At 34.1% G+C, this 22,178-nt stretch overlaps 1 long non-coding RNA gene across 1 annotated transcript in view; it reads left to right on the plus strand.

Moving 5' to 3' along the window:
* LOC105874698 (uncharacterized) overlaps positions 1-22,178 on the plus strand; it is an 85,268-nt gene that overhangs the window by 61,205 nt on the left and 1,885 nt on the right. The window contains exon 4 of the long non-coding RNA XR_012920202.1: positions 14,308-14,458. This is a non-coding gene — a long non-coding RNA (uncharacterized LOC105874698). The remainder of the gene's footprint in view (positions 1-14,307; positions 14,459-22,178) is intronic.

Consider the following 22,178-nt stretch of genomic DNA (forward strand, 5'->3'; position numbering starts at 1 on the left):
CAACTTTATTAAATTCATTTATTAGTTCAGATAGTTCTTTGGTAGAGTCTTTAGGGTTTTCTAAATATAAGATCATGTAATCAGCAAAGTTTTACTTCTTTCTTCCTGATTGTGATGTCTTTTATTTCTTTTTCTTGCCCAATTACTCTGGTTAGGACTTCCAGTCCTATATTTAATAGAAACAGTGAGTGTGGAGACCCTTGTCTTATTCCTGATCTCAGAGAAAAAGTTTTCAGCTTTTTACCATTGAGAGTGATATTTGCTATGGGCTTATCTTATATGGCCTTTACTATGTTAAAAAACATTCTTTCTATATACAATTTGTTGAGTTTTTTTTTTTTTTTTTTATCATGGAAGGATGTTGAATTTTGTCAAATGCCAAAACTGGTATATCTTGTTCTAAGGATAAAATAGCTATCAGAGACTATGAGGAATGGGCCCAATAAGTCTGTCACAAAAGATATGGCAATTTTAACTTTATAAAGGGTAATAAGCACAGTGGATTAAGACATGCTAAATAGTCTTAAATCCATAAATTCATAGTGATATTTTGAAATTGTTAGTCATTTTTAGAGGACATGAGGAATTTAATTCATTATTTTGAAAAGAGGTAAGCAAAGGGAAATATTCAAGCATTTGTCCTCTCTTTCTTATACAAACTGCTCCTCAGAGTGAGCAAGTTGTTGAAGAGAAACCTTTTTTTTTTTTTTAATAGAAGCATTTCAGGTAATGAATCAAGAAGAAATTATATCATTAACCTATAACAATTTTGCCACCACTAATAAATTAATGGAACTAGGCAACGATGGCTGCCAACATCATAAAAAGAGAGAGCAGCAGATGTGTGCTTTCTGGGGAAATATACAACTATACCTGTATATACAACTATACCTGTACGGTATTCCTGACAAAAAAATCCATATTGTGAGAAACTCTGCAGGACCAACAATTTGTTTTTATCAAAAAATAAATTGCAGAGACAGAGATGGAGGGAGAAGAAAGGAGAGAGAAGGGAAATATGTAGATTAAAGGATTCTTAAGGGACATGTTCTACTGAAATGTTTGAGTCTTATTTGGATCCCAATTCATATAAAAACTATTAAAAGAGTAAAAGACTGCATTTAGGAAAAAACTGAAAACTTGAATATTGGCTAGATATTAATTTTTAGATTGTTTAAGAATATTATGGTTGTACTAAAAATGTCATCATTTATAAGTACATCTTAAGCATGAATAAAATGGCATAATGTCTTAATATGGTTTAAAATAATTGAGTAGGGAGGGTGAGGTGCAAAAAATACTGTCTTTGAGTTAATTATTATTAAGGTGGTTGATGGATGCATAGGGGTTCTTTATACAAGTCTCTCTACTTGTGTATATGTTTGAAATTTTCTATAATAAAAAGTTAAAAACTTCATAAGGAAAATCTTATATGAATTTCTATGATATATTTTTAAAATCAAAAGAAAAACTTGCAAAAAAACCCACCATATAATATTATAATTTTTCACTAAAAACATCACCTTCAAATTTCTCTCTATATATTCCCATAGAGAATATATGGACATGGCAGCATGAAAGTTTATATCGAGGGGGGTCACCATAGGTTAACTCAATAAGATGAGGTGGTGGTAGGTGGTAGGGAGTGTAGTGAAGATGATTATTTTTGCATTTCTACCCTTTATACTATACTATTTTAATTGTTTATAATAATCATACAATACTGATACATGATGAAATATACATAATGAAAATATGTATATATTTTCATATTTTATATATTTTTACATATTTTACATTCTTACATATTTTATATATTTCATTATGTATTTTTAATACATAATGGAAAATATCAAATAAAGAAATTTTTAAGAATAAAAAATATACATGTATAATGCATATAACTCTTATTTTTTAAATTAAAAATGTATGTATTTATTGAACTATTCATTGCTTTTGTTGAATTAAAGAAACCCTTAATTTCTTTGGAATGTTATTTTCCAAAACAATGAAACATTAGCAAACTGAATTTTCAGAGAGAATTACAAAGAAAGACACAACCTTATATATATTTTGAAGCTGCACCACAGAAGAAGAAAACAGAAAAATAAAACAAAAAGTTGCAAGTAACAGTCAACAATCAATTTATCAATATGTGTTCAGTGTCACTGGCTCTGAAATCTCTCTCCTTTGAAAAGTCACTTTAATGAATACAAAAGAGACCATTTTCTCTTGTTTACCCATTCAGTTGATAGAACTCTGATTAGAAAATTTTCCCTTTTCTTCTTTTTCTTTTTATCACCAAACAGCCTGAACATTATAATAGAGCAATGTGTCCTGAAGGATGGGGCTGTCCCATCACCCTGAAATTATTTCTATTTCATTTTTTTTTTTAACTTCTCCTTACAAAAGAAGAATAGAAGGACCTAAATTTCTGTCTTAGCACTAAATGCATCTCAGAGCTGTGGAAACATTTCATTTTCTAGTGATTTCAAGGTCTGTATATCTCCTGCTGTTTGTAGTCTTTATTTAAAAAAAAAAGAAAGAAAAAAAAAAAAGAAGAAAGAAAAGAAAGAAAGGAAGAAACCCTACATGACAAGAACATTAACCCCCAAGGGTGGTTCATTTCAATTTTGAAGCCTTTCTTTACTACTGCAGGAATACTTATGTCAATGTCTTAATAGGGGAAGTAAAGCGGTTTATACGCCTCAGAGCACGTGTGCTCAAACCAGAAAATCAGCGTGAAGGGGAGAAGGCCAGCCCTGTCTTGGACCAATGGAAGCCACATAGAACGAGGTCTCTTCTGGTGAGGACCAGATGGCACAATTTGCAAAGGCCAGATTTAATGTTGTCATATTAAGACGGGAAGGAAAACATCTTTGAAGAAATATTTGTTTTATACTCCTCCTACCTCAATCTTGAATTCATCTCATACATATGCTAGAAATAATTCTACCCAAACTCAATTTAATTCTATTTTTATAATGTTGGAATAACCTTGCACTGTAAATTGAAAAGACATTTTCTGTAACCTACAGTGATTTTGCTGCCATGAGCACTGCTATATTAGGCTAATACTTCAATTTTGACTATCGCAAATTACTTCCATATATAAGTTAATAAATTATACAATATAGTATATCAACAACTTAGTGCCTTTGCATTCTGACAAACATAAAAGCAAATGGAAAACTGAGTCATTAATTTCTTTGACTTTTAAAATACTCTATAAGTAATATTTAATCACACAGAATTTTATTTTTTTATTTATTTTTTCTTAATTTCAGAATTTTACAGGGGTACAAAAGTTTTGGTTACATAAATTGCTTTTGAACCATTTGAGTCAAAGTTATAAGTGTGTCCATCCCCCAGATAGTGTGTAGTATACTCATTAGGTGTGAATTTACCCATCCCTTTCTCCCCCCTCCCACCTAGAATTTTCACAACCCCATTTCTTGCTTTATATTTTTTAGGCTTTGAGGTTCTTAGCCATTACTTACCAAAACAAAACAAAGCTATGAAAATAAAATGGAGACATTTTGCAAAATATTTTAAAGTGTATAATTCCTATGATGTTACTTTTTTTCTCCATTTTCTTTTTTATTACTAAATTTGCCTGAATGAAAGAGCCCAAAATGTTAGGGATATCTCACTTAGGCTCAGACTTTTTGTGAATTTCCCTCTGTGGGCCATAATTATAGGACTCACATGATCCAGCAACCCCACTGCTGGGCATCTACCCAAATGATCCAATGACACTCTACAAAAAAGACACCTGCACTCGAATGTTTATAGCAGCACAATTCATAATTGCAAGGCTGTGGAAACAGCCCAAGTGCCCATCAATCCAAGAATGGATTAATAAAATGTGGTATATGTATACCATGGAGTAGTATTCAGCTCTAAGAAACAATGGTGATATAGCACATCTTATATTTTCCTGGTTAGAGCTAGAACCCATACTACTAAGTGAAGTATCCCAAGAATGGAAAAACAAGCACCAGATATATTCTCCAGCAAACTGGTATTAACTGAGTAGCACCTAAGTGGACACATAGGTACTACAGTAATAGGGTATTGGGCAGGTGCGAGGGGGGAGGGGGGCGGGTATATACATACATAATGAGTGAGATGTGCACCATCTAGGGGATGGTCATGATGGAGACTCAGACTTTTGGGGGGAGGGGGGGAAATGGGCATTTATTGAAACCTTAAAATCTGTACCCCCATAATATGCCGAAATAAAAAAAAAAGGCAGAAAAAAAAATTATAGGACTCACAAATTAATGGCAATCTCTTCAATATGGCAACCTTGGATTGACAAATGATCCTCAATGGTCAAATTCAAACACAATTTTGGAATCAATTTTATCTATTAATGAAAGTCAACAAAATCTATTAGCCAGAATTCTTTTGTTTGCAAGTGACAAAGATGAAAATCAAACTGACATTAGTATAAAAACAACATTTTTTTTGCTTTTCATTAACTAGGATGTTAAGAGGTTCAACTGACTTCACATATTGCTGATTGTAGAGACTATTTCTTTCCTCCATTGTTTTTCTACCTTTTTGCTGTGTGTGTTGTTTTTAAACTTGAATGGACCTTCCCCAGTCGGAGCAGAAAAGTGCTATCAGTAACTCTGGGCTCATGTCTTACAACTCTAGCAATCTCAGGAGAAAGTCTCTTTGTCCACATTTCCAGCAATTTATTCTAATTGCATAGTTTGGGACATATGACCATCCATAAATCAATCTCCATGTCCAGGAGAATGGAATATTTTACATGGCTAAATCTAAGACATGTACACATGTACTTATCCCTGAAGCTAGGATGTAGGCATGGTTCCATCTGAGCTATAAACACTGAGGGCAGAGGAGACATTGTATTAGTGAGTTTGATGGTCAAGATTACTAGTTTAAAAAACAAAGAAGAGTGTACTAGGAGCCAGAAGACCTGAGTCTTTGTTTATTAGCTGATAGTCTTTAGGTAAATAACTTTTTAAACTTGAGTTCTTTATATGCGAAATGGACCTCAACTCTGTTTCATTGTTTCAGTTATAATCTATGTGATGATAAATTCCAAGCTAACTCTCTAGATCAGATCTTCCACTGACCCAAGGTATTCTAGGATATTCTAGAGTATCTTCTTTGGAGGAAATTCTCTGGATTTCTGAATCTCCAGATCTATCTTCCCCCTTCTCTACCATGGGCCCTAGGAGGCCTACATTTATGAACTCATCAACAGGTTCCCTTGCCCTCTGGTTCTATCTGTGTTTGGTCAATGAAAATCAATGGCAAAGGAAAGAGAATGAAAGGTAAGCATATTCATTCTTTGGCTTCCTTCCTTTGGGCCAGTGAGTTGCTAGTGGTTGTACTTGTGTAGTGATGACCATAGCTCCTGCCCATAGCTATAGCTGAAGTTCCCACTGGGTTGACAATTGCTCTTGTACTTTGTCCCTTCAAGCCTGGGAATGGTAGAGGCTTACTTCTGATTGCTAGACTTGGGATTGATCATCGTCTCTTGTTGGTTTCCTCTAATGCTGCTCACAATTTTGCAATTAGTTTCTTAAAGTCTATCCAAACACCTTTTTTGAGTACACCATATAGTTTGTGTTGGGACTCTGACTGATACAATTCTGGACACATTTCTCACTGCATTTCTCACCAGATGTCAAAGGCATATCAAATTCAGTGTCTGGAAAATTGAGCTTATAATCTCAAGTTAATTCAAGAGCATTTCTTCTCTTTATTAGGTGTAGCATCATCCAGCAATGATTTAAACCTTAATAACGTCTTCAAATGTTCATTCTCCTTTATCTTCACATACAATTGGCTTGCAAATATTGTCAATTTTATCTGTTAATCATCTTAAAAATGTACTCCCTCCACTATGCCCAATGCTTAAATGGCCCCTCTGTTACTTTGGTTTTGACCATACTGTCTTCCATACTATCACAAATCTAACCATGTTCCTCTTCCTTTCTAACATGTTTTAGTGACTCCGAGTCACCTACAAAATAAGTCTGAGATCCCTCTTAATGTTTTCAAGACCTTTCATGGTAGGACTTGTCATAAATTTCTAAGTCTGTACAACACCTCATTCCTTTTCATGTTTTGACTTCTTAACACATACTCTTTTCCTTGCAGAAATGCTCTTTTCCTTTCTCTGTTTAAGAGATGCTGACTTGCTCTTTAAACTTTATTTTATATTTTGTAATACTTTCTCTGGGAAGCATTATCAATGCCCCACTGGCCACTTGTTTTCCACTCCAAAAATACTTTGTATACACATTTAGAGCACTAGGTTATTGCAATAGTTTCTAATAGTTATTAATGTCTGTTTCTAATAGTTATTCTAATAGTTATTAATGTCTGTTCCCCAACTTGATTAGGGATACATTGAGAGCAGGTGTTGTGTCTTCTCTGTTATTGTAGCACTAGTGTCTAACGTTGAACTTGGTAAATAATGGTCTCTTAAAAAATCAGGCACATTAAGAGAATGAAAAGAGAAATCACAGATTGAAAGAAAATATTTGCAAGCCACATATCCATCCGATAAAGGACTTGTATTCAAAATATACAAAGAACTATTAAAACTCAACAATAAGAAAACAACCTGATGAAGAAATGGGCATAAGATTTGAACAGACTCCTCACCAAAGAAGATATACAGATGACAAATAAGCATATAAAAAGATGCTCAACATCGTATGTCATCAGGAAATGCAAATTAAAACAATAATGAGATACCAGAACACTAAACTACTACAATGGCTAAAATTCAAAACACTGACAACACCAAATGCTGATGAGGATGTTAAGCAACAGGAACTCTCATTCATTGCTGGTTCAATCATTTGGAAGACAATTTGGCAGTTTCTTACAAAGCTTAACTTTGTTTTACTGCACAATCCAACGATCACACTCTTAGGTATGTATCCAAATGTGTTGAAGACATGTCCACATAAAAACCTGCACATAGATGTTTATAACAGTTTTATTCATGATTGCCCAAACTGGAAGCAACCAGGATGTCTTTCAGTAGATGAATGTATAAATAACCTCTGGTACATTCATATAGTAGAATATTATTTAGCAATAAAAGTAAATGAGCTACCAAGCCATGAAAAGGCATGCATATTACAAGTGAAAGAAGCCAATCTGGAAAGGCTTCATACTGTGTGATTCCAACTATATAACATTCTAGACAAGGAAAAAGTATGGAGCCAGTAAAAAGATCAGTGACTGCTATAGTTAGCAGGTAGGTAAAGAGGAATGAATAGGTGGAGCAAGGGGGATTTTAGGTTGGCAAGACTATTCTCTGTGATGATGTAATGGCGGATACATGTCATTATGCATTTGTCAAAACCCATAAAACTTAAATAGCACAAAGAATGAAACTTAATGTCAACTATGGACTTTAAGTAAGAATAATGTGTCAATATTGGTTCACTTTTTAAAAAACATACCACACTAATGCAAAATGTTAATAATAGGGGATACCATATAGGGCAAAGTGGGAACGCTATACTATCTGCTTGATTTTTCTATCTTAAAAAGTCTATTAATATCTAAAAAATTTTTAAGTAAAGAAAATAAGTAAAATACATAAAGGGTACCTTCTCTGCCTATCTCATCTCCCAGATTTATTGTGAGTGTGAACTGAGATAACACATGCAAATTATTTTTCAAAAGATAAAATGCTGCTTCACATAATTTGGAAGTGTTATTTAAGCAGCCGAATTGCTAAAATAGAACAATATCGATGAGGATATTTGATGCCAAACCAACTCCTGGAGGATATTGAGAAGTATCTTATCAGAACACAAAAATGGTAAAGAAGAGAATGCAATGGCTGGAAAATAAATAAATAAATAAATTTAAATGGTATAGTATTTGACCTGTATGAAATACACTATGTAGATAAACAATGAGAAAATAAAAACAGTCTGCTTCTGAGAACCGTATCTAAAAGCTACTAATGTATTTGATGGTTGACATTACAGCTGAACAAAGGCAATTAAGACTAGTACCAAGTTATAGAGTACCTTATTGGGTAAAGAACTGTGATTTTTAGTGGAATACTAAATTATGACTATGTAATAAACAAAAGCTATGTGAACTATTGAAAAGTTCAACCAGATATAATTTTTAGTTATTTGTATGGACAGTATGATTGAAAGATATGGGAAAGTGCATGATTCCATCAATTCAAAGATCTTTGATTTAGGTGAAAAAGACTTTGAGTCCTGACTGTTACCTGGGTCTGATGGCAGCATTTCATCCTCATGTGGCTAGAACAGGTCTTGAAAGCACAAATTCATTCTATGAACAGGTAGCTCACAATGCCAAGGCACCTACTCCTTCTTCATTGCCATCTTTCAATCTATACCCGCTCCCCAAGGGATTTTCCCTAAGGCCAGTTGGCTAGTCATGCACGACATGCTGAAGATAGTCCACGGTAGCATTATGGTCTCCTTCCTGGGGCTGAAGGATATTGCAGAAACAAAATCCTTTAAGTAATGAGCACAGAATGTTGCATCTGCTTATGCATTTGTCTGGAAAGAGATTTTTTTTGTTTATTTGGAAACTCTACTGATTCTTGGGTAGTGATTAATGATTTGGTCAAATGGTGAGGGGCTTGGAAGAGAACACAATTGGAACTGAAGAAATCAAAGTTTGGAGTAGAGAAATGTGGAGGGGATTTATAAAATCATAAAGTATCAGCTATGTTCTCATGACTATTTGCAGAAATGAAAATGTATTATCATATTTTCTCTTTGGTTTGGTATCCATACATACATATACACATACATGTGTGTATTTCTCTTTTTCCATTTCCTTTCTATTTTATATGAAGTGGATGTGAGGTGGTTTACTTGGTAATTATGGCTTACAGCGTGTTGAGATGGGAGAGTATAAACGAAATAAACTGGATATGAATAGAAATTTGAAAGATTTTTTTCATCTTCAGCTTTAGGTGTTTTTTTTTCCCTTAAAGAACAAGTTGTTCCATCCTAGAGCTGGAAAGGATAAATTAAGTAATTCAGTCCATGGAAGCAAAGTATGAATAGTTAATATATTTTTGTAGATATGTTTTATGTACAACTGTGGAAACTAGACATTTTGTATATGCTCCTGTTTTTCCATTTTGAAACCGATTTCAAGTCCAAGCTTGTTAATAGACAATAAGTATTCACAGGTTATACTTTCATTGAATTAGAATATGAACTATAGTTCACAATGAAAGTGCCATTAGCTTGAGTTTAATATTTATGTTCCTGGGTTTTTTTCTTTTGTTTATATTTTCTTCTGAGATATTTATTGCACAAGGGCCTGATCTCATAATTTAGGGAAATTGCAGAACAATGGTCCTCACAATCACTCACATTAAAGCCATGGTTTTTGTTGGTTTTGCCAAATAACTGAATGCTTAGGTCTGTCAGGATTGCCAAATAGTGCTGAATAAATATTTGAGGCATAAACAGTACAATATCTGTAGGAAGTACTTTGCCTTTTTTTCCAAGTCATGTGCCACTCTTGGAAAGTCTCTGCCTGGAAGACAGTTATTCTAGTCTTTATAAATGCTAATTTAGTGAATAGAAAGCACATTGCATATATTATCTAACAATTGCTAATTATATTTGCTAACTGTGAATAATAGGACACATAAATGGTAATGAACTTTAACATCTCAAATACAATGGCTAATATTGATGATTCTTTTTTGCCCTCTTCAACTTATTTTTTTCATGTGTTCTTTTCCTTTGCAGAAGCTGCACTTTTTAGCTATGTAGTCTCGATTGTGCATCAAATTAACAGGCAATTTTTAACCCATACTTTAGAGAGGCTTTTAGATAACACTCTTACTTAGTAAATATTAAATAGTTGTTACAAAGTTATCATTGATTACTATTTTTCTTTTTAAACTTTTATTTAATCATTTTATGAACTAGATTTTAAAAATAGAATCAATGCATTCTTATAAGAAAAAGAAATTCCAACTGTATATGAAGGGATGTAAGCTCAAAGGGAAAAGTTTCCTTACTGGAATTCCTCCTTTTCTCCTAAAAGGTAAGTGCACTTATACTATACTTTCTTGTATATCCTCCCAGAGATTCATATGTATTAATATATATATATATATATATATATATATATATATATATATATACATGTTTAAGATTTCTGCTTCTGGCATTAACAAATTGGGTAGTTTAGACAAATCCTCCCTCTCCAAACGAACACAGAAGCTGGACCAATTTTGAAAATTCTCTTTGAAGGCATTGAAGGGCTAGCAAGATGGTAAAGGATTGTTCAGGACCCTAGAGAAGAGGGATTTCAGAGCATTCAACTCGGCATTTGGGGCCACTTTAATCCCTAAAGGTGCCATCAATTCTGAAAGTATACTTCAATAGACACAAGGACTAGAGTGACAAAAATTGGAGTTCAGGTCCACCAAGGAAAATAAAACTTGGTAACTCCCTCAAGCTTTGGACTGGGATCCAAAATGACTACGTTCTAGGAGTAACAATAAATTAGAAATAGATCAGCCCTCACAGTAAGAAGACACAGCTTTGAATTATTCTAATTCTTCACAGAGTTAAAGTGATCTGCAATTACTAGATTCTAGCTAGCATACCTGCTTAAGGCAAATAATTATAGCAGGAGGAAGATTACATTTTCCAGAGCCTCATATTATCACTATAATTTTTCATATATAATCTTTAGCATTCAAAAAAGAAAGGCATAAAAGCAGATATGATCATGTGATTAGAAACCAAGAGAAAAGAACAGATAATAGAAACAGATTTAGAGGGTATCTAGATAATGTAGATACCAGACACTAAATTTAAAACATCTATGTTTATGTTCAAGAAATTAAATGATAGTTCCCATAGACTTGGGAATGACAAAAAAGAAAAAAGTAGAAATTTTAGAAGTAAAAAAACCACAATAAATAAAATCCCAAGAATGAAATATATACATTTAACAAAAGATTACACAAAGCTGAATGGAGAATAGGTGAACTGGAAGATAGAGGAGAAGAAAATATTCAAATATTTACATTATAAAATATAAAGAATGAAAAATACAGAAAAGAGCAGAAGAGACATTGGAATACGTTGACTATGTCTGACTCTAGAAGGGGTAGACACAATTTTTGAAAAGATAATTGTTTTGAGCTTTCCCCCAAATTATATGGCAAACATATAGAAATCTTTTAAAATTCTTTTACAGCAATGAGTTTAGACCATAAACACTGTTCTCCCCTAATTTTATTTTACTTAGCAATATGTTTTGGACCTCTTTCCATATGACTGTAATGTAGAACTACCTCATTTTCATGACTGCCCTTTATTTGATTTTAAGGTAGAATTGGTTCCTTCAATTCTAAGCAGAGATGAGAAAATAAATAAAGCTTGTTGTATACATTCTACTTAAAATCAATAGCTATCGAATTCAAAACTCTGAAAAATTATTTTTGCAAAGGGATCTTTTTTTTTTTTTTATTCTGCACACAGAGAAATCTGGGTTAAGGATTTATACCAAAACACACAGAGGACCCAAATGGGCTTTCTCCACAGGTTCTATTAAAACAGAATTAGGGCAGGGTAAACCCTAGGATTTTATTTTTTAATCTCTGTTTTTTCTCTGTGGGTGATCTTTGCCTGCTTCTTCCTATCCACAAGCTAAGAAGTAGATATTATTTTCATTGAACATGAAGATTTTGGAATTTTATAATGAAGAAACTTAGCAGTCCTCTTAAAACATGCAAAAACGGAAGCCCAAAAGGTGAAATGTCTTGACTGGGATCACGGAGTGAGTCAGTGATGAAGCTGGAGCTAGAATCTAAGTGCTCTGCTCTTTTAACCCAGTCATCACCTAGATTCACCTGATTCCCAACCTTTTCCTACAAGAGAAGCACATTTTATATATTCGACTAAGGAATCTAATTCATCCTCCTCTGTTACTCGGGCATATAGGGTGAATACAATAATTCTATAGAGTGCTAAATTGAGAATTTAAAAAATTATGATAAGCTTGTAAATGTAGTGCTTACAGGGCGTGTCTATTTACCTACAGAAGCCAATATATCAATGATAATGCTGTCATTAAATTGTATTAGATTAACTTTGCTATACATTTTGTTTCATGATGTCAGTAAATTCAATACATACTAAAAGTATAACTCCAATGAATCTGATTTTTAACATACAGATTAATATCTAACATTATATTTAATTTGATTTTATTTCTGTGCCATTTGTTTATATTCTGTAGCTCATGCATCTGCTTGGGGAGGAAATATAGTACAACAATTAGGATGTGAGTTTTGGAATTCTATAGTTGTGGTTCACATCTTGACTCACTTCCCTTACTGATTGTATAACTTTATGTAAGTCTTATAACTTCTCCTAGCTTCTTATGCAGAGGTAATGATTTCTATCTTACCAATATCCATTTTTATTTTTCATTCTTACAGAATCATCATTTTTTCTGAGATAGCAAGACATCCAGACAAAACAACACATTTTCCAGCTTCCCGTGTAGCTAGGTGAAGAGGCAATGTGAATAAAAAAGTAAATAAGAAAGTGAATTTATCTAAAAGAGGAATCTTCTGTCCTTCCTGATTAGAGTGTGATCTTGATGGCTGGAACTTCAGCAGCCATTATTAACCACGAGGAGACCTTGAGTATAGTAGCCCTTGGATAAGGATGATGAAATACTAAGATAGAAGAATCTTGGTCCATAATAACTTGTGAAGCCACCTCACTTGCAGAGAATTGTGTAGTACAAAATTTCTTTTATATGCAAGAATAAACATTTGCATATTTAAGCCACTCTAGTTGGTTTTCTAACTAATTTCTGGCCAAATTAATTACTAATTGACATAGACACTCCATTTCGAAGGTGCTGATGGTTGTAGTACATTATAGGGTTGTAGTGAAGAGCAAATGAAATGATGCATAAAGTACTTAGCATGAGTTTCATAGCTAGAGGATCCTAGATTCTAATCCCAGTTAACCCACGGATAACAAGAGATTGCGAATAAGATACTTCATTTAAAAAATATATTGTATTAATAAATTTTAAAATTAACACAATAATTATACATATTTATGGGGTACAATACTTAATTTCTTTAAATTCACTTTATCAATTAAATGGAAATTAGAGCAGAGCTATGTTGAGAATTAGGAAATTAAATTTTTGCTATAGTATCTGGCAAAAAGGAATTGCTTAATAAATGCTTAATGTGATTTTGTTATTATTCTTTCAGTTAGGATGCTTTTTACTTTGAGGGAAACAAGTTTGTCAAAGGCTGGCTTGCTGCAAATAGGCCTTCTTTTTCTTCATGTTCAGAAGAAGAAAGAGAAAAACTGTCCTGATTAGGAAATAGAAATCACTGTTAGTCTAATTGGGCTACAATGATATGTCAACTGCTCACCCAGTAATAGTTTCTAGGGTAATTCCATGTGCACTGACTGATTGCCTTAGATTAGTAAGGATCTACCCTGGGATCTAGGAATGGGGTTAACTTAGCTTTGTTTTAGGCAGCAGAAAAAAAGGGGGAAAAACAAAACTGGGGGTTTTAGCCAAAATAAGAGGGTTGGAAATCAGCATTTTTACTATGTGGCAGGCACACAGTAGGTGCTCAATAATCATCCTGTCTCTGCCCACCATTCACCAAATCCTGATTAGCTTTATTATTCACCAGAGTGTGCTTCCAACAGTCTTGTCTTTCCTAATACTGCTCTTGAAGAAGTTTTGATATTAAAAATCTTACATAGTCTCTGAAGGCAATCTATTGATTCATTTGTTCTTTAATCGATTACTTTGTATTTTAGCATTTAGCAAATAATGAACACCTAACATGCACAAACCAAAAGCTATAAAATTATTTCAAAATATACCATCTGAATACATGTATAGTTTTTAATTTTTTTTATTTCAGCATATTATGGGGGCACAAATGTTTAGTTTACATGTATTGCCTTTGCCCCACCCAGGTCAGAGCTTCAAGCCACGTATAATTTCTTAACAAGATTACACTAATGAGATTGGATTCATGTAGATATGTAGAATGCATTCAGTATCATTCATATTATTTTATTGTTACTTCTCATTAATGGGTATCATGTTCTAATTAAAAACATTTTTTAATTATTGTTAGTTTAAAATGTTCAAAATAAATGTAATGTAGTAAGGAAAATTATCCTCATTTAAAATAGATTAATATTTTAAAAGGATCCTTATTTGTGTGATAAATGCATTTTATAAAATGTATATCTTATTTTTCAGAAATAAGGACTCTCTGTGGATTCAAAATTCTCCAAAACCTCAGTAGTGATGGAGATATTTCTTGCCTCCAGTAGGAAACATAGCCTTCACATCACTCTGAAATAGAAATTGACAAAGAACGGAGAAGAGAAAAATGTCTTATTTTACTAAGGTACTTCTAATAGATGTCAATAAAACAGTCTTCTTGCTCTCATTTTTACTAGGATTTAAGGAAGTCACATTGATTTGGCAATCTTTGGCTTTATCATGTATACATATTTTAAACATCAGCCCTTCTTGATGACTTATTCATTTGCTAGGCTATAAAACCCCATTTTTGAGGTCAAAATTTTATCTGTGAAATAAATGTTGTAATCCAACGTAGGGTGTGTGCTTTAAGAGCAGTTCTGACCTGTATTAATGGAATTAATTCTGGTGATTCTGAAGAACAGTTAAAAAAATGGAAAAATTGAAAAATATCCAATAATAATACTTCACACTAATTTATCAATGAATAAGTGGATGTTTTGTGTGTACACACAGCCAGTCGCTAATGTGGCAGTTTGAAACACACCCACCCACCACGAATGCTTTGTTGTGGGCTTTCATCACTGGAAACCCTGGGTCAGGAAAGTAATGAAATACAATGAGAACAACCGAGCTGCTACCAAACCCGTACATCCGTATTACTGAACTTCAAAGCTTGTTATAGATGTTAGGGTATTTGGTCATCCCATCTCTATATGGTAGGGATGTAATTCCCAGCCAGAAACTGAGGAAAAGAGATTAAGTGATTTGTACAGACCTCAGGGAGCCAAGTTAAGCCCCTGTTATTCTCCAGTAGGAAAATAATTTTCTTTACGTATTTTCATCTAAAGTGATTTAGGACTTTATTGAAATTATACACATTCTGACATACATAAAAATCTAACTGCCAATTAAAACTGACCTTGACCTTGTAAACTTAAATACTTGCACCATAAATCATTTCTACGGTTATTGTTTTAAGTTATTAAAGATTTCCTGGATGCTTCTTACTTAAAAAAACCTAGGAGGTTATTTTTATTTACTTGGATGTAGATACGTTTTAATGGGGAGAACTGTAAATTTCATTTTCACTGATTGAGTGTGGGTGTATGTACATGTGTATTCATACTTTCACTATATATTATTATATATATATTATTGTAGAAGATAAAAGCAAATTGTGGTAAGAAAATAAGAAGTTAGTGTTGGGTACATAGCAGGCTTTTCCTTCAATGTTATATCTACCATGTGTACTGGGACTCTTTGAGAAAGAGTTATAGTAGATTAGTTTCTCCACTTTATTGATTAGTGAATTACTTTCACAGTGATATATAATCTCACAGTCCTCCTTTGTGAATCTTTATAATTATTTCACCATTTTTGTGAAGTGATTTATAAATAAATTATTTTCGGTAAAAATAAAATCAATGTATTATTAAAATTATATTTATAAAGTTTATTTAACATAATATTTAATAATGTTCACAAAATATGGTAAATTTAAAAATTTCCCACTTATCAAGTGGCCCCTACTATTTAATTTAATTTAAATATGGAAGAAAAAGAATGATTTTTTAACAAATGTAATACGAAATTCAGTGACTTAACACATTAAAAAGTAGACTGAAATATAATTGACATATCCAAGCATCAAGAAAGACAAATGCTGTTCTTCTGCCATATTTGAAATTTTTGTACATTTAAAAAATTAATAAATTTATTTTTATGTTTTAAAGTTATAAATTATAAAAATCTATAAGAAATTTAAAAATTTATCATTTTTATAGATTTAAAATATTTACAAAAGTTTTTAAATGGTTAATATATGAATGTGGGATTTGCAAGCATCTATCCACAGTTTATATTTTCTTGGTGCCAATCATAATCCCAAAAGACACTTTCCTAAATGACATAATCCCAAATGTTAAAATCTCCAAAGAAGAAAATCACTAAAGTCTAAAATCCTTAATGTCTAAAATTATGTAAATCATAATTCTGAAATATTATTAATAAAATGCCAAAGGTTGAAATTCTGAAACCCAAATTCTGGGGAGGGCATTAACCACTTCTCTACAGACGTCAATTATAATTGATAGCCACAGATGAACGCGCACAGTGACTTTAGCTGACAGCCGTGATATGACTTTTCTAATTTTTCATTTATCAAAATAAAATTGTGAACATTTAAAAATAACATAATGAAAACATATATGTATATGTTACCTATTCTGATTTACATTACAAGTAAAGCTGCCTGTAAAGTAAAACAAGCTTTCAGCGCTTTAAAGCTTTCCTCATCACACAAGAGCAAAACGGATTCGTCGTCAATGCACAGCACAAACTATCATGGGGGCTATGAGTGCTGGCTGTGGGCAAGGTTTCATGGCCGGAGAATGCCATACCGAAGTGGTTAATGTGTTTTCAGTTGTACATGGGATGGTTGCATTGATGAGTCGTGTCATGTTAGGCAGAACTCTTACCTTGTTATTGGCTATCTGGAAATTACGTGTGATTTAAGGAGATGCATAGGGGTGCCAAGTAGACAAGAGGTGGACTTGTGGACTTACTTTTAGGTGTCCATTTGTCTGGATTAAGGAATACCTAGAAACCTGGCACAGTGTTATTTTGGGTGAATCTGAGAAGATGTTTCCAGAGGAGATCAGTGTGTGAGTCTGAGTGGACCAGGTGGCAACATCTGCCCTCACTGTTGGTGGACATCATCCAATCTTCTGGGTTACTGGAGAGAACATATACAGAAGGTGAATTGTTCTGTCTCTAAGAGCTGGGACAGACTTTCCTTCCACTGTGTAGAACATCAGAACTCCAGTCTTGGACTTGAACTTGCCAGCCTTTGGACTCCAGGACTTATATTAATGGTCTCCTGGGTCTTGAGGCTTTCAGCCTTGAACCGAGAGTTATACCATTGGCTTCCCTGGTTCTGAGGCTTTTGGACTTGGATTGGTCCAAGCTACTGGCATCTCAGGGGCTCCAGCTTGCAGATGGCCTGTTGTGGGACTTCTCAGCCACCATAATTGTGTGAACCAATTCTCCTAATAAGTCCCTTCTCATATATCTATATACTTATCATATGGTTCTATATCTCTGGAAAACCTTGATTAATACAGATTTGATATTGGGGAAGATGAATATTATTCTATCTTACTGTATTCCTTTTAACACAATGTAGGAGATCTGTAAAATTGTGCCCTCACAAAAAAGCTCTGATAAGTCAAGTGTATGAGGCTACTTAATTGTGAAAGATAAAGGGTTTATTTTTACTTTTTATAATGATTTATTTTCCAATCAGATTACTTGTTAGTGTTCCCATAAAACCATATGTCATAATACCACCACTGAATTCCATTTTCATTCAAGCTGAAGTTAGTAAAATCCAGGAATCCTAGACACCAAGAATACAAGAGTGTTGACAGTCACATTATATTAATGGTGCAATATTCATTTGCAGTCTTCTCCACTACATCTTCAGTTCCTCCAGGACAGAGACCATGTCTTATTTGTCTTTGTATCTCCATTTCATAGAACAATGGAATGCTCAATGAATATCTTTTGAATGAACCTATGAATTAACTTCAATAATCCTGGTGTACATTTTGAATTTCTCATGAGTATGACAAAATTCCAATTCTAAATGTATAAAACAAGGTAGTGTTCTAATTTGGCCTCATACCTCACTCATATATAACTTGATACAGCTATTCAATAAATGGGGAGAATGCTTCAAGGCATAATAAATAATAGAGTATGTGCCCTTCTCGATGCTGATGACATGGGTTTTTTTGTATGGTTTGAAATTATTTTTTTTAAATTTCAGCATATTATGGGGGAACAAACGTTAAGGTTACGTATATTGCCCTTGCCTCCCCTCCCCCCTTGAGTCAGAGCTTCAAGTGTGTCCATCCCCCAGATGGTTTGCATTGCACTCATTGTGTATGTATATGCCCATCCCCCTCTACCCCCTTCCACCTGCCCGACACCCAAAAAATAATTCACCATGACCAGGTGGGCTTTATTCCAGGGATTTAAGGCTGGTTCAACATACGCAAGTCTATAAATGCAATTTGCCTCATAAATAAAAACAAGAACAAAGACCATTTGATTCTCTCAATAGATTCAGAAAAAGCATTTGACAAAGTGCAAAACTCTTTTATGATAAAAGCTCTTAACAAAATAGGCATAGGTGGCTCATACCTTAAAATTATCAAATCCATTCATAACAAACCCACAGCCAATATCATACCGAATGGGGAAAAATTGAAACCATTCCCACTTCCTACTGGAACTAGACAAAAATGCTCACTATCTTCTCTTCTATTCAACATGGTACTCGAAGTCCTAGCTATAGCAATCAGGCAAGAGAGGGGTATTAAGGGCATCCAAGTGGGGGCAGATGACATCAAACTCTTGCTCTTTGCTGATGATATGATATTATACCTAGAAAACCCCATGGATTCGCCAAGAGACTACTAGATTTGATAAATGAATTTGGTAAAAGTCTCAGGTTACAAAATCAATATACACAAATCAGAGGCATTCATATATGCCAAGAACCATCAAGCAGAAACTCAAATCAAAAATGCAATATTTTTTACTATAGCCCCAAAGAAAATTAAATATCTAGGAATATATTTAACAAAAGATATGAAAGACTTATACAAGGAGAACTACGAAACGCTAAAAAATGAAATTGTAGAAGATATAAACAGATGGAAAAATCTACCTTGTTCATAGATTGGTAGAATCAATATCGTTAAAATGTCAATATTACCTAAAGTTATCTACAGAATTAATGCAATCCCCATCAAATTGCCACTATCATTCTTTACAGATCTAGAAAAAATAATTCTTCACTTTGTATGGAACCAGAAAAAACCTTGTATAGCCAAAGCAATCTTAAGTAAAAAGAACAAACTGGGAGGCATCAGTCTTCCTGACTTCAAGCTGTATTATAAAGCAATAATAGTTAAATCAGCCTGGGACTGGCACCAGAACAGAAGCATCGATCTTTGGAATAGGACTGAGATTCCAGAGATGAAACCATCTGCATATGGTAACTTAATCTGTGATAAAGCAGACAAAAATATACATTGGGGGGAAGAATCTCTCTTCAATAAATGGTGCTGGGAAAACTAGATAGATAGCTACATGCAGAAGAATGATTCAGGATCCCTACCTCTCACCTCTCACAAAAATCCACGATGGATAACACACTTAAACCTAAGGCATGAAACCTTAAGAATCCTAGAAGAAGATGTTGGGAAAACTCTTTCAGACATTGGCCTAGGCAAAGAATTTCTTTTTCTTGTCTTTTTTTTTTTTTTTTTTGCCCAGGCTAGAGTGTCATGGCATCAGCCTAGCTCACAGAAACCTCAGACTCCTGGGCTCAAGTGATCCTGCTGCCTCAGCCTCCTTAGTAGCTAGGACTACTGGCATGCACCACCATGCCCGGCTATTTTTCTATACATTTTTAGTTGACCAATTAATTTCTTTCTATTTTTTTTTAGTAGAGACAGGGTCTTGCTCTTGCTCAGGCTGGTTTCAAACTCTTGACCTTGAGTGATCCTCCTGCCTCGGCCTCCCAGAGAGCTAGGAGGCAAAGAATTCTTGAAAAAGACCCCAATGCATCACCTCAGCAACAGAAATAAACAAATGGGATCTGATCAAATTAAAAAGCTTCTTCACAGCCAAGGAAGATATCACTAGAGCAAATAGACAACCTACAGAATGGGAGAAAATATTTGCTCTCTACGCTTCTGATAAAGGTCTGATAACAAGAATCTATCTAGAACTCAAAAGAATTAACAAGAAAAAATCAAAAACCCCATCAAGAAATGGGCAACAGAAATGAACAGAAACTTTTCCAAAGAAGACAGAATTATGGCCTGCAAACATGTAAAAAAAATGCTCAACATCTCTAATCATTAGAGAAATGCAAATCAAACCCACAATGAGATATCGCCTAACCCCAGTGAAAATGGCCTGTATCAAGAAATCCCAAAACAACAAATGCTGGCGAGGATGTGGAGAGACAGGAATACTCTTACACTGCTGGTGGGACTGCAAATTAGTGCAACCCTTGTGGAATAGAATTTGGAGATACATGAAACAGCTAAAAATAGAAATACCATTCAACCCAGCAATAGCATTATTAGGCAGATGCATAAGACAAAAGAGCATAAGACATTCTATTATAAAGACATCTGCATCCAAATGTTTATGGCAGCACAATTCACTATTGCACTATTGTCTAGTTCCAGTTGGAAGTGGGAATGGTTTCAATTTTTCCCCATTCAGTATGATATTGAATTTGGGTTTGTCATGAATGAATTTGATAACTTCAAGGTATGAACCACCTATGCCTATTTGTTAAGAGTTTTTATCATAAAGGACGTGGAAACAATACAAGTGCCCATCAATTCATGAATGGATTATTAAAATTTGGTATATGTTTACAATGGAATATTACTCAATTCTAAGAAATGACACTGCTCATACTATCCTGGATTGAGCCCATTATCCAAAGTAGGGTGGCACAAGATCGGAAGAATGGGCTCCCCATGTACTTGCCATCAAATTGGTACTGACTAATTAACACTATGGTGCTCAAATGGTGGTGGTGTTCACCAGGGATTCAGGGGTTGGGGGGGATAGACCCACATCTGAGGAATGGGGTGAGCATTGTGGAGGGGAAGGGCATACCTCGAACCCTTGCTAGGGAGAGGCAAAGATATAAAATGTAACCAAAATGTTAAAAAAAAGAAAGATAAAGTTTAAAAGCTGATTATTATTGCTACAAAGCTTAATTGCAATGGCTAAGCAATAAACAGACTTTCAAATGGACGGCATATACTTATGAAATTTGTAGATGACAACCACTCGCCAACTACAGGTGCAGTGAGTGTTTTATTTTTATTTTTATTTTTTTGAGACAGAGTTTCATTCTGTTGCCCAGGCTAGAGTGAGTGCCGTGCTCAGCATCAGCCTAGCTCACAGCAACCTCAAACTCCTGGGCTCAAGTAATCCTCCTGCCTCAGCCTCCCAAGTAGCTGGGACTACAGGCATGTGCCACCATGGCCCGCTAATTTTTTCTATATATTTTAGTTGTCCAATTAATTTCTTTCTATTTTTAATAGAGACAGGGTCTTGCTCTTGCTCAGGCTGGTTTCGAACTCCTGACCTTGAGGGATCCGCCCGCCTTGGCCTCCTAGAGTGCTAGGATTACAGGCATGAGCCACTGTGCCCAGCCAAGACGTGATTTTTAACATGTAATTCAGAAGGATCACATATGAATGTGGAATCATTTTAGGTAGCAATGAGTGTTTTAAAGATCATAGAAGTAAAACAGGTGAAAAATAAGAAATATTTCTTGCCAAATTATTCGTTTGTGTATGACTTCTGCCCATTCACACACAGTGCCAGTTCACTATGCTGTGTATTTCTCCTTTACTTTACTTTTGATATTAGAAGTATAAATTAAGTGAAGACTTTTAGAGAGTTCCAATTCATTTCATAATTTTTTGCTGCAAATTTGGATACAAGAAAGTGCATTATCACAATGATAACTTTGTGTGTAAGCATTGTGCATGTACATAAACATGTTGAAACTTCCTTAGTAAATGAAGAGGTGTTCTTTTTGTATGTGTGAAAGGTAAAGTTTCTCAAGATCTTCGCTCTTTGGGTGACTGCATATGCAGTAGTGACTCATCCTGGTTTTTGATTTGTCTCAACAAAACTTAGGTTGCTGGACACATCAGGGTATTCCAGATGATCACAGTTGTAGAGCTGGGTGCACACAATTACCAACCATTGTGATGGGCATTTATACATTTCACTTTGGACCTATTTCT

The sequence above is a fragment of the Microcebus murinus genome, chromosome 7, assembly GCF_040939455.1.
Source record: "Microcebus murinus isolate Inina chromosome 7, M.murinus_Inina_mat1.0, whole genome shotgun sequence".
Classification (NCBI taxonomy): Eukaryota; Metazoa; Chordata; class Mammalia; order Primates; family Cheirogaleidae; genus Microcebus; species Microcebus murinus.